This window comes from Pipistrellus kuhlii, unplaced genomic scaffold (genome assembly GCF_014108245.1).
Source record: "Pipistrellus kuhlii isolate mPipKuh1 unplaced genomic scaffold, mPipKuh1.p scaffold_m20_p_138, whole genome shotgun sequence".
Classification (NCBI taxonomy): domain Eukaryota; kingdom Metazoa; phylum Chordata; class Mammalia; order Chiroptera; family Vespertilionidae; genus Pipistrellus; species Pipistrellus kuhlii.
In genome coordinates, this window is record NW_023425447.1 from 50,509 (window position 1) to 61,459 (window position 10,951).

The following is a 10,951-nucleotide window of genomic DNA, read 5'->3' on the forward strand; positions in this document are numbered from 1 at the left end:
ATGGAAGTATGAACAAGGAGGACATGGTTTGAGGTTTGATATATGGTCAGGGCACATGATGGGGTTGCAGGCTCCATCCCTCCTGTAGGGCGTGTAGGAGGCAGTTGATACATGATTCTCTCTCATCATTGATATTTCTCTCTCTCCCTCTCCTTTCTTCTCGGAAATCAATAAAATACATTAAAACAAAACAAAACACAACCCACACAAAGCACAAGTGTGTTGTCGTGCACCCCAGGATTATCTTTTCACTAGACTAAGTAAGCATGCCCTGAGGGGCTTTCAAATACAGTGGTCTGAAGCAATGCTGCTGGTGGTGAAACAACACCAGAGATAATCCTTAGGAGCCACACTATCTCTCCCTGAAAAACTGCCTACAAAACTGTTAGTGTCTGTATCTGACTAACTCGGGGCAAAGACAAAGGCCTAATAAGGAAATGGTTTTCTAGCTTTGCTGGTCTGTGCCAGCCCCAATTGTGTTAACAATTCCTTTCCACTCACTGAATTCGTGACAACCTTCAGGACATCAGGATGAGCTCAATCCACTTTTTTCCCTCAGAACTTGAGCAGGCCACCAAATCTCTCTAAAATAAAAGTTCTAACCTGTTCCAAGGGACTACACTTTAATAATGGCAAGGTCCTTTTTCCTGCTGAAATTACATGATTCCATCAATCTGCAGTAAGTTTTAGCATTTTTCTCCTTTAGAAAATGATGTCGAACATTCCATAGGAAACAAGACAAAAGTTGTAAGAGAAAAAACAGGAATGGCTGTGTTTCTTCATTCTTGTATGTCCTGGGAAAAATCTATAAGAGTTAAGGGGAGGATTCCTCCAACAGCTGAGAGGTAACAGGCCCATTCTCTAAAAGGATTACTATGTCTATTTATAGAACCCAGCCAGTCACCATGCCCTGGATCAAGATTCACACACTGTCACAAATACGGAATAGGCAGCAACACTCCACAGAATATTTTTGTAATATTTTATTTGATGCTGTCTTAAGCTTTAAAGGAAACATTAATTTGAAGCTTAGATTTATTAGAGTACAGTTAACATTTAACATTAAGATTTTATTCTAAGGCAAAGGATTATCACAGATTTTATTAAGCAGACTGTACATAAATGGGAGTGGGATAAGCCAATAAACAACATCACTTTAAACAAAGTCTAGTTTACAGCAAATTATTTTCTACAGTACAAAACAAATAAAGAAAACACATTTTGAAAGATCACAGTGTTTAGAATATTGGGGTTTTTTTTGTTTTTACTTTTTAAAAAATATATTTTATTGATTTTTTTACAGAGAGGAAGAGAGAGGGACAGAGAGAGTTATTGATAGAAACATCAATGAGAGAGAATCATCGATCAGCTGCCTCCTGCACACCCCCTACCGGGGATGTGCCGGCAACCAAGGTACATGCCCTTGGCCAGAATCGAACCGGGGACCTTTCAGTCCAAAGATCAACACTCTATCCACTGAGCCAAACCGGTTTCGGCTAGAATATTGTTAACAGCAGTTTTAAAAAACAGTAATGTGCATCTCAAAGCTTCTGACTCAATCCTGCTTCTAACGAGATTTCATTGCACCATGCAGTGACTGTGAGCAAAACCCAACATGAAGGGGAGGCAACACCAACTGACTGCAGCACTTCCCCCTCTAGGAACAACTGTTAACAAAATCTAAAATCAGATGAGCATTTGCAAGTTGATCCTTGTCCATCTGCACACCAGCTAACTTACCCCAGTGACCATGTCTTTATGTATTATCAATTGCCTTTTTATCATTGAGAAAAAATGTATATGTTTAAGCTTATGATTGCTAGTTTCCCTGTCAAATAAATAAATGGATTTAATGTCACATATTGTATTATACTTTCTTGCTAGGACTGAAATACCATCATTTTAAAAAATATTATATGCACAATAATAGACATAAAAAGTGAGTTTTTTAGTATAATAATATGTAACATACCAGAATACTTGAGAATTTGGTTTCCTTATAAAATAGTATTACAACTTTTGTGAAATAGTAAAATATCTGACAGAATAATCTGCTCTATATTTAGACCTAACTGCTAATAGATGTCTTTGAAAGTGCCTCACAGTACCTCTCACTCCGGTAGTGTTTCTCAAAGTGTGGTACGAGTACCCCCAGGGGTACGGGAAGAGTTTGGTGGGGGTACACATTGCACGGAGTTTGGTGGGGATATGCACTGCACCATGCTTAGCTGCATCTAATTCTACGTTCTCACGAGTACGAGGGGTACTCAGCGTTATGAAAATTATAGAAGGGGTACACATATGTCAAAGGTTTGGGAAACACTGAATATAATAATTAGCAAAAGTTCATAGAACCTATTTTTACACAAAGGTATTTTTTAATGTGTGTGTTTTTTTTAATTGATTTCAGAAAGAGGAAGAAAGAGGGAGAAAGGGATAGAAACATCAATGATAAGAGAAACCAAATGGTGGCATAGGTAAACACCTGAATTTGCTGCCTCATACAACCACTTCAAAACTACAACTAAAAGACATAACAGACATTATCCAGAACCACAGGAAGACTAAGTGAAAAGTCTACAACTAGAAAGGAAGAGAAAAGCACACTGAGACTCAGAGGAGGTGTCGAAGTAAAGTGCAGAGGTACAGAAACACGTGCGCAGAGAGGGCTGGCAACTGAGTATGCAGCTGGCTTTTTCAATCTACAGGGAAACACAATCGCCCATCTGCTCTGAACTCCAGTTCCCAGTGAGACTCTGGGGACCTAGACTCATATGGGGAGAAACTGGACTATCTGGCTTTGGGCAGAACTCCAGGGCAGCTTTCTCTCAGAGGTGCTTGCAGCGATTACTGAGGAACACTGAGACCTGGAGGCCTCTTAGGGCAGGGCTGAGAGGAAGTCATTGCTGTTTTCTCCGCCCTGAGACTTCGCCCATCCAAGCTGTGTGCAGGGGCTTTTGTAGATGAATGGCCTGGTCCTTTGAAATCTAAACTTACCTAAAAATCTGCAGCTGAGTCAGAGAGAACAAGAACATCCAAAAGAAGGACCAAGGCCCCAGAACAGCTTGCATTGCTTCACAGATGGGCCTTATCTGGGCTCCTCCAAAACCCAAACAAGGAAGAGGAATCTGCAGATCTCTCCATAGTTTCTACTGAGTGGCCTCAGGCAGAGGCTAAATTAGCACATCCTTGGATATCCAAGAGCCAGTGTACCCAGGGGGCAGTGTAGGAACATCCAGATTACAACTCATCAGATCCATAAGGGACACACTGAGAGGGCAGACTCAGTGAGCACAAAAGCCCCACTGAAGCAAGTTTTGCCTCATAATGGTGTCTCCAGCAGTTCTCTCAGCATAGACACAGCTGATCCTCACAGCCAATTGGTCTGGAGGTCAATTCCTTCCAGTGATATCAGCAATAATCAAGGGTTAACTATGACAAAACTGTGCGCAGAGACCACAAAGGGGTGCACCAAGTGTGTCCATCTCAGGTAACAGGGGAGACTGATACACTTGGCCCTATAGGACACCTAGAACACAAAGCCACTCTATCAATTGAGGGAAGCAGCCAAAATGTGGAGACAAAGAAATAGGTCACAAATTAAAGAAATGGAGGAAAGCAAACTGCTGGATATAGATTTCAAAACCACAGTTATGAGGTTTTTCAAGAATTTTCTAGAAAAAGAGAATAAATGTAGTGATATCCTCGAGGATATGAAAAAGGAGGAACTAGAAATTAAGCATACACTGACTAAAATAAAGAATAATATACAGTAGGGGTGTCGAACTCAATCAGAGAAGGGGCCAAAATCTAAAATCCAGCCTAAATCGCGGGCCGAATGGTTTACTGAACAGTCATAAACTGTCATTGTGATGGAAACGCAGCGGAGTGCAGTGATGACAGCGCGGTGCGGGCCACATTGCAAGGCCTGGCGGGACGGATTTGGCCCGCGGGCCTTGTGTTTGACACATGTGATATACAGAGATCCAACAGTAGACTAGAGGACCCCAAGGATCAAGTCAAAGATTTGAAATACAAAGAAGCAAAGAAATACCCAGCCAGAAAACCAAAAAGAAAAAAGAATCCAAAAATATGAAGATAGTGTAAGGAGCCTTTAGGACATCTTCAAGTGTACCAACATCTGAATTATGGGGGTGACAGAAGGAGAGAGAGCAAAAAATTGAAAACTTATTTGAAGTAATAATGACAGAAAACTTCCCCCATCTGGTGAAAGAAATAGACTCACAAGTCCAGGAAGTGCAGAGAACTCCCCCAAAAAAGAAGGACTACACCAAGATATACCATAATTAAAATGCCAAGAGCAAAAGACAAAGAATATTAAAAGCAGCAAGAGAAAATCAGTTAGTTACCTACAAGGGAGCACCCATAAGATTGTCAACTGATTTCTCAACAGAAACTATACAGGCCACATGGGAGTGGCAACAAATATTCAAAGTGATGAATAGTAGGAACCTACAACCAAGATTACTCTACCTATCAAAGCTATCATTCAGAATTGAAGAACAAATAAAGAGCTTCACAGATAAAAAAAAAAAAAAAAAAAAAAAGCTAAAGGAGTTCATCACTGCCAAACCAGTATTATATGAAATGACGAAAGGTATTCTTTAAGAAGAAGAAGAAAAAGGTAAAGATCAAAATTATGAACAACAAATACATATATATCAATAAGTAAATCTAAAAATCAAGTGAATAAAAAATCTGATGAACAGAATAATCTGGTGAATATAATAGAATTGGGCATAGTAAGGGAGTGGACCGACAATCCTCAGGGGGAAAGGAGTGTGGGGGATGCGAGAACAGACTGGACAAAAATCGTACAAGTATGGATGAGGACAGTGAGGAGGGAGGTAATGGCAGAGGGTTTGGTGGGAACCAGGTGGAGAGGAACGATGTGGGTGGGGGAGAGGAACAACTCTAATAATTTGAAGAATAAAATTTATTTTTATTTTTATTTATTTTTTAATAAATCTTTATTGTTCATATTATTACAAATGTTCTTCATTTCCCCCTCCTCCATTGCTCCCCTCCACCAGGTTTCCACCCCACCCTCTGTTCTTTCCCCACCCCACATTGTCCTCATCCATGAGAGCACAGTTTATGTTCCGTCTCTTCCCTCAACCCCCCACTCCCCTTTTCCTGTTCATCAGAGTTTTTAATTCCCTTATTGATAGTTATGTATTTGTTGTTCATAATTTTTATCTTTATTTTCTTCCTCTTCCTAAAGAACCCCCTTCAGCAATTCATAAAATTCTGGTTTAGTGGTGATGAACTTCTGTAGCATTTTTTTATTTGTGAAGCTCTTTATCTGGCCTTCAATTCCGAGTGATAGCTTTGCTGGGTAGAGTATTTTGGCTGTAGGTTCTTGCTATTCATCACCTTGAATATTTCTTGCCATTCCCATCTGGCCTGCATGGTTTCTGTTGAGAAATCAGCTGACAATCATATGGGTGCTCCTTTATAGGTAACTACCTCTTTTTCCTTGCTGCTTTTAATATTCTCTCTTTGTCTTTTGCTCTTGAAATTTTAATTATGATGTGTCTTGGTGTGGTCCTCTTTGGATTCCTTTTGTTTAGGGTTCTGTGCGCTTCCTGGACTTGTAAGTCTAATTCTTTCACCAGGTGGGGGAAGTTTTCTGTCACTATTTCTTCCAGTATGTTTTTGGTATCTTGCTCTCTCTCTCTCTCTCTCTCTCTCTCTCTCTCTCTCTCTTCTGGGACCCCCATAATTCTGATTTTTTTTAAAAATAAACATCAATGATGAGAGAGAATTATTGATCAGTTGCTTCCTACATGCCTACTGGGGATAAGTAAGAAATCTGGGTATGTGCCCTGACTGAGAATGAAACTGTGACCTCTTGGTTCATGGGTTGATGCTCAATCACTGATCAACACTGGTGAGACAAAGCATTTTTAAAGAAGTCTCTAGATTTGTGTGCAAGGCTTTCAAAATTTTAGTTATATAGTACAACTTGGATTTAATGCTGATGGAAATTAACATGATTTTAAGGTAATAATAACTAATCTTTATTTTTTGTATATTTTCATAATTTTAAATATTTTTAAATGCTTAACCAAACGTATTTATTTTACTTTTTAAATTTATTTATTGATTAAGATGTCACATATTTGTTCTCATCCCTCCATTCACATCCCAAACCCCTCCCCATGCATACCCTCATCCCCCTGTTGTCCATGACCACTGGTTAGGCTCATATGCATGCATACAAGTCCTTTGGTTGATCTCTCTCCCTTTTCCCTACCCTCCCCTACCTTCCCTCTGAGGTCTGACAGTCTAATGATGCTTCTCTGTGTCCGGGTCTGTTCTTGTTCATCAGTCTATGTTGTTCATCATTTTCTATAGATGAGTGAACTCATGTGATACTAGAAATACACTTATAAAAACCTAAAATGAGACAAACAATAATGGTTATGCTGAGAGGCAAATGAATCAGTCTATAGTGAGTTTCTTTCTGGGTCAGCAGTTCTTTTGAATCCCAATTTCTATGTCAAACAATGTGTACATGTCAGCAATGATATTTCAGTTCTGGATAGTGGGACAAATGGTGGTAATGCAGGTGCGACCCTCTCTGGTTTGGTACTGGGCATCCTGCAGCAATGCACAGCTGCTGACTGCTAGTATGGCAAGGTATCATCAGCGTCTTACATCTCTGGAATGTTTCTCTTCTGTCTTCATGGCTGGCATAGTCCTGTGTTTTTAACTCTGCCTTTGTGTTGAGACAAATCCACTGCAAAGAGTACAATTTTATTAAAATACTAATTTATTGAGAAGTTCTTCAAAGTTCAATAAAACTTCAATAGTATGTATTAATTCCTAGACTAAGAACAAGCAATTATATTCTATAGACTGATTATTCTTTTGTATCCTCCAAAATAATTAAGGAATTGTACTAGTGTACTAGTGAAATGTATCATTGGGAAGGTGAGCTTTTTTCCTTCCAAAGATAAAATTATATTTCTGTAAGTATTGTGAATTGTGCAAAAAATCATTTGGTGAAATAAATTCTATTCACTTGGGAAATGGGCATTCTGAAACTAACATGTCGAGTTTGACTATTCCTATATATGACTTTGCAAATTTCTCCTAATCACTGGATTCTACAAAATCCATTTTTAAAATGTTTGTTAATTTAGTGCCGTTAAATCTATTAGATTATGCCCTAAACCGGTTTGGTTCAGTGAATAGAGCACCAGCCTGCGGACTGAAGGGTCCCAGGTTTGATTCTGGTCAAGGGCATGTACCTTGGTTGCAGGCACATCCCCAGTAGGGGGTATGCAAGAGGCAGCTGATCGATAACTCTCTCTCATCAATATTTCTAGCTCTCTGTCCCTCTCCCTTCCTCTCTGTAAAAAATCAATAAAATATATATATATATATATATATATATATATATTTTAAAATCTATTAGATTAAAAATCCAACTTCCTTTCCAAATACAGCTATCACAAATGTTCAAATTTGGGGAAGCTGATATCTTTTTAGAGAATGGACTGTCCTTCTTTATCAAATTCTAAAACCAAACTTTTGCTCTAAGAATGTTCCACTTCTGCTCCTAGACAGTCTATATAAAACTGATGGTATACTTTGCATTTTCTAGAGCAAAGGGATTCTAGTCTTAAGAAGACATCTTTAATATTTAAATATTAAAGACCTAAAAAAAAGAGAGACAAAACTAATTATTCAAAAAAATCTTATTTAAATGCATCCACATATAAGGTTACTAAAGTCATCTTGGATCAAATTCAATAGCAGAAGTTATTTTTAATTGGTAATTGCTACATAAGCACAGATCCTAAAACAAAATGGGGGCGGGAGGAGCATTAGAAGTCCCATTAAAACACGCCAAAACCGGTTTGGCTCAGTGGTAGAGTGTCGGTTTGCAGACTGAAAGGTCCCGGGTTCGATTCCGGTCAAGGGCATGTACCTTGGTTGCAGGCACATCCCCGGTAGGGGGTGTGCAAGAGGCAGCTGGTCGATGTTTCTCTCTCATCGACGTTTCTAGCTCTCTATCCCTCTCTCCTCCTCTCTGTAAAAAATCAATAAAATATATTAAAAAAAAAAAAGTTAAAACAAAAGCAAAAAGATTGACAGTTGTCAAGTATAGTCTATATCTTCTTCAAATTAATTGCTAAGTTACAGCTACTTCACACACTATAAAAAACAGTACATGTTAAAGCATTGTAAAGTAGCACCACACAAGAAAATACAAAAAGAAAGCATCAGAAGAAATGGTATTACTCTAGTTAAGAAACTGTATTCTGTGTTTACACACAGGTATACACATCCAGATGTTTTTACCATTATATTTTTAAAGTGCTCATGCTTTCTTAAATGAGAGGAAGGTACATATTTAGGTACTTTTTGAATACTAATACTCATGTGCAAGACATTAAGGCCACCTGCTGGTTTCAATTTAGTAGGTGGTTCCAGAACAAGAAGATATATCTTGTTCCTAAGATGATTCTGAATACAAAGACTAAATACAGAAAGGTTCAAAAAATAGTGGAGAAAGAGGAGAAGAAACAAAGTTTTTCTTATTTAGAGACACTTGTGGCATTTTTCAAAATTTTTGTCCCCAAAAGTATAATAAAAGATGACCTCAGGTATCTGTAAGAGCCAGATTTAGTAGATTTAATATGCTGGCTCAGACCAATCATTGTGTCTTTAATGGGCCTGATGGTGGGGGGTAGGAGAAGAACTACTAGTAATTTGCATATTACTCTTTTATTAAGTAGGATGGTTAGTTTGGCCTAGTTCATTTATAGTATGCTTAAAATATTTATTTTTTTTCTACAATAAAAATTTATTTTTTTGTTGTTGTAGAAAAAAATAAATATTTTACACATACTATAAATGAAGTAGGCCAAACTAACCATCCTACCTAATAAAAGAGTAATTTGCAAATTAACCACCATTCTACTACACCCACTGGCCATGCCCACCAGTCAATCAGAGCAAGTATGCAAATAAACTCAACCAAAATGGCTACAGCCACAGAGAGCAGGAGGGAGGCTTGGGTTTCCTAGGCAACATAGGAAGCCAAGCTTTCCACCTGCCCTTGCTGGCCTAAGCCTCCACTCAAGGCTATAAAGTTTCAATTATAGAAGGTAAACAAATACAAACAGAAATAGCGGCAGCCACCAAGCTTTAAAGAGTGGGAGGCTAGGGTTTCCCCTGGCAATGGAGGAATCAAAGCTTTCTACACACCCTGGCTGGCCCAGACCTCCACTTAAGGCTATAAAATTTCAATTATAGAAGATACATAAAACCAAACAGAAATGTCTGCCGGCCACGGAGCAAGCAGGAGGCTTGGCTCTACTCCAGGCTACAAAGTTTCAATTGTAGAAAATAAATAAACCCCAGATACCAGGGCCTCTTCTTGGGTCTCCAGGGGCCTTGGCTGGCCTGCAAACCACCACAGGCCCCTCACTCAGACCGCCCCATGCCCCAAGGGAATCCCCACCCTGATCCGGGACACCCTTCAGGGTGAACCAGCTGCCACTCCCCCCCCATGCACCAGGCCTCAATCCTATCTAATAAAAGAGTAATATGCAGATTGACAATAACTCCAACACACAATATGGCTGCCCCCATTTGGTCAAAGATCCTGCCCCTATGTGGACACAAGATGGCTTCCACAGGATGGCCAGCAGAGTAGGGCAGTTGGCGGGGGGGGCAGGCCTGCAAGGGTGGGCCGTTGAGAGGAACCAGGTCTGCAAGGGAGGGCAGTTGGAGGCTATCAACCCTGCAGGTAGGGGTGACCTGGCTGGCAGAGGAAGGAAGTTGGGGGGAAACAGGCTGGCAGGGGAGCAGTTAGACATCAGTCAGGCTGGCATGGGAGTGGTTAGGGGTGATCAGGCTGGCAGGCAGAAGCGGCTAGGGGCAACCAGGGAGGCAGGCAGGCAAGCAGTTGGTAGCCAGCAGTCCTGGATTGTGAGAGGGATGTCTGACTGCCCACCAGGATCAGGCCTAAACGGGTAGTCAGACATCCCTCTAGGGGTCCCAGATTGGAGAGACTGCAGGCTGCACTGAGGCACACTCCCCCCCCCCATGACCCCAATGCACAAATGTCATGCACCGAGCCTCTAGTGTTGTTATAGTGGTAGCTGGGCAACAGCACAATCAGGAGGTTGAACCTTACAGACACAGAACTCAACCCAGTAGAGTTTTCTAAGAGTCTGCGTTATGTTAATTGCACCATATAAATCTTTAAAAGGAGATAAAAGGATAGGACTTTCCTAACTTATTTAATCACAGAACCTGTTTTTCCATAGGGCAGCTCTTGGCACTCTGTTCCACATTTGGTGAAACACTGAGGTACTCAAATAGTATGCAGTGTTCTGTTTATATTTTTTGTGACAAAAAAAATATACTTAAGCTGCAGGAAGACCCTATTGTTACTGTGAAACAGCAGTGGAATGCTCTGCCTGTGCTATTAAATATAGTAGTCACACCACAAGTGGTTCTTGAGCACTTGAAATGTGACTAGTCCAATTAGAAATGAGCAGTAAGTGTAAAACACATACCAGGTTTTGAAGACTCAGTACAAAAGACATGTGAAATAAAATAGCTCAATAATTTTATGTTATTATGTTGAAATGATAATATTTTAGGTATACTGAGTTAAATCAAATACATTATTAAAAGCAATTTCACCTATTTGTCTTCACTTTTTGAATGTAACTACTGGAAATTTTTAAAATTACATTTTTTTAAAAACATTTATTTATTTATTTTTACATATTTTATTGATTTCCCCCCCTCCCTCCCTCCCACACATCCCCTCCCTCCCCAGAGTTTTATGTCCATTGGTTGTACTTATATGCATGTATACAAGTCCTTTGGTTGATCTATTATCTCCCCCAGATCCTCCTCCCCTCCCCACTGAAATTTGACAATCTGCTTGTTGCTT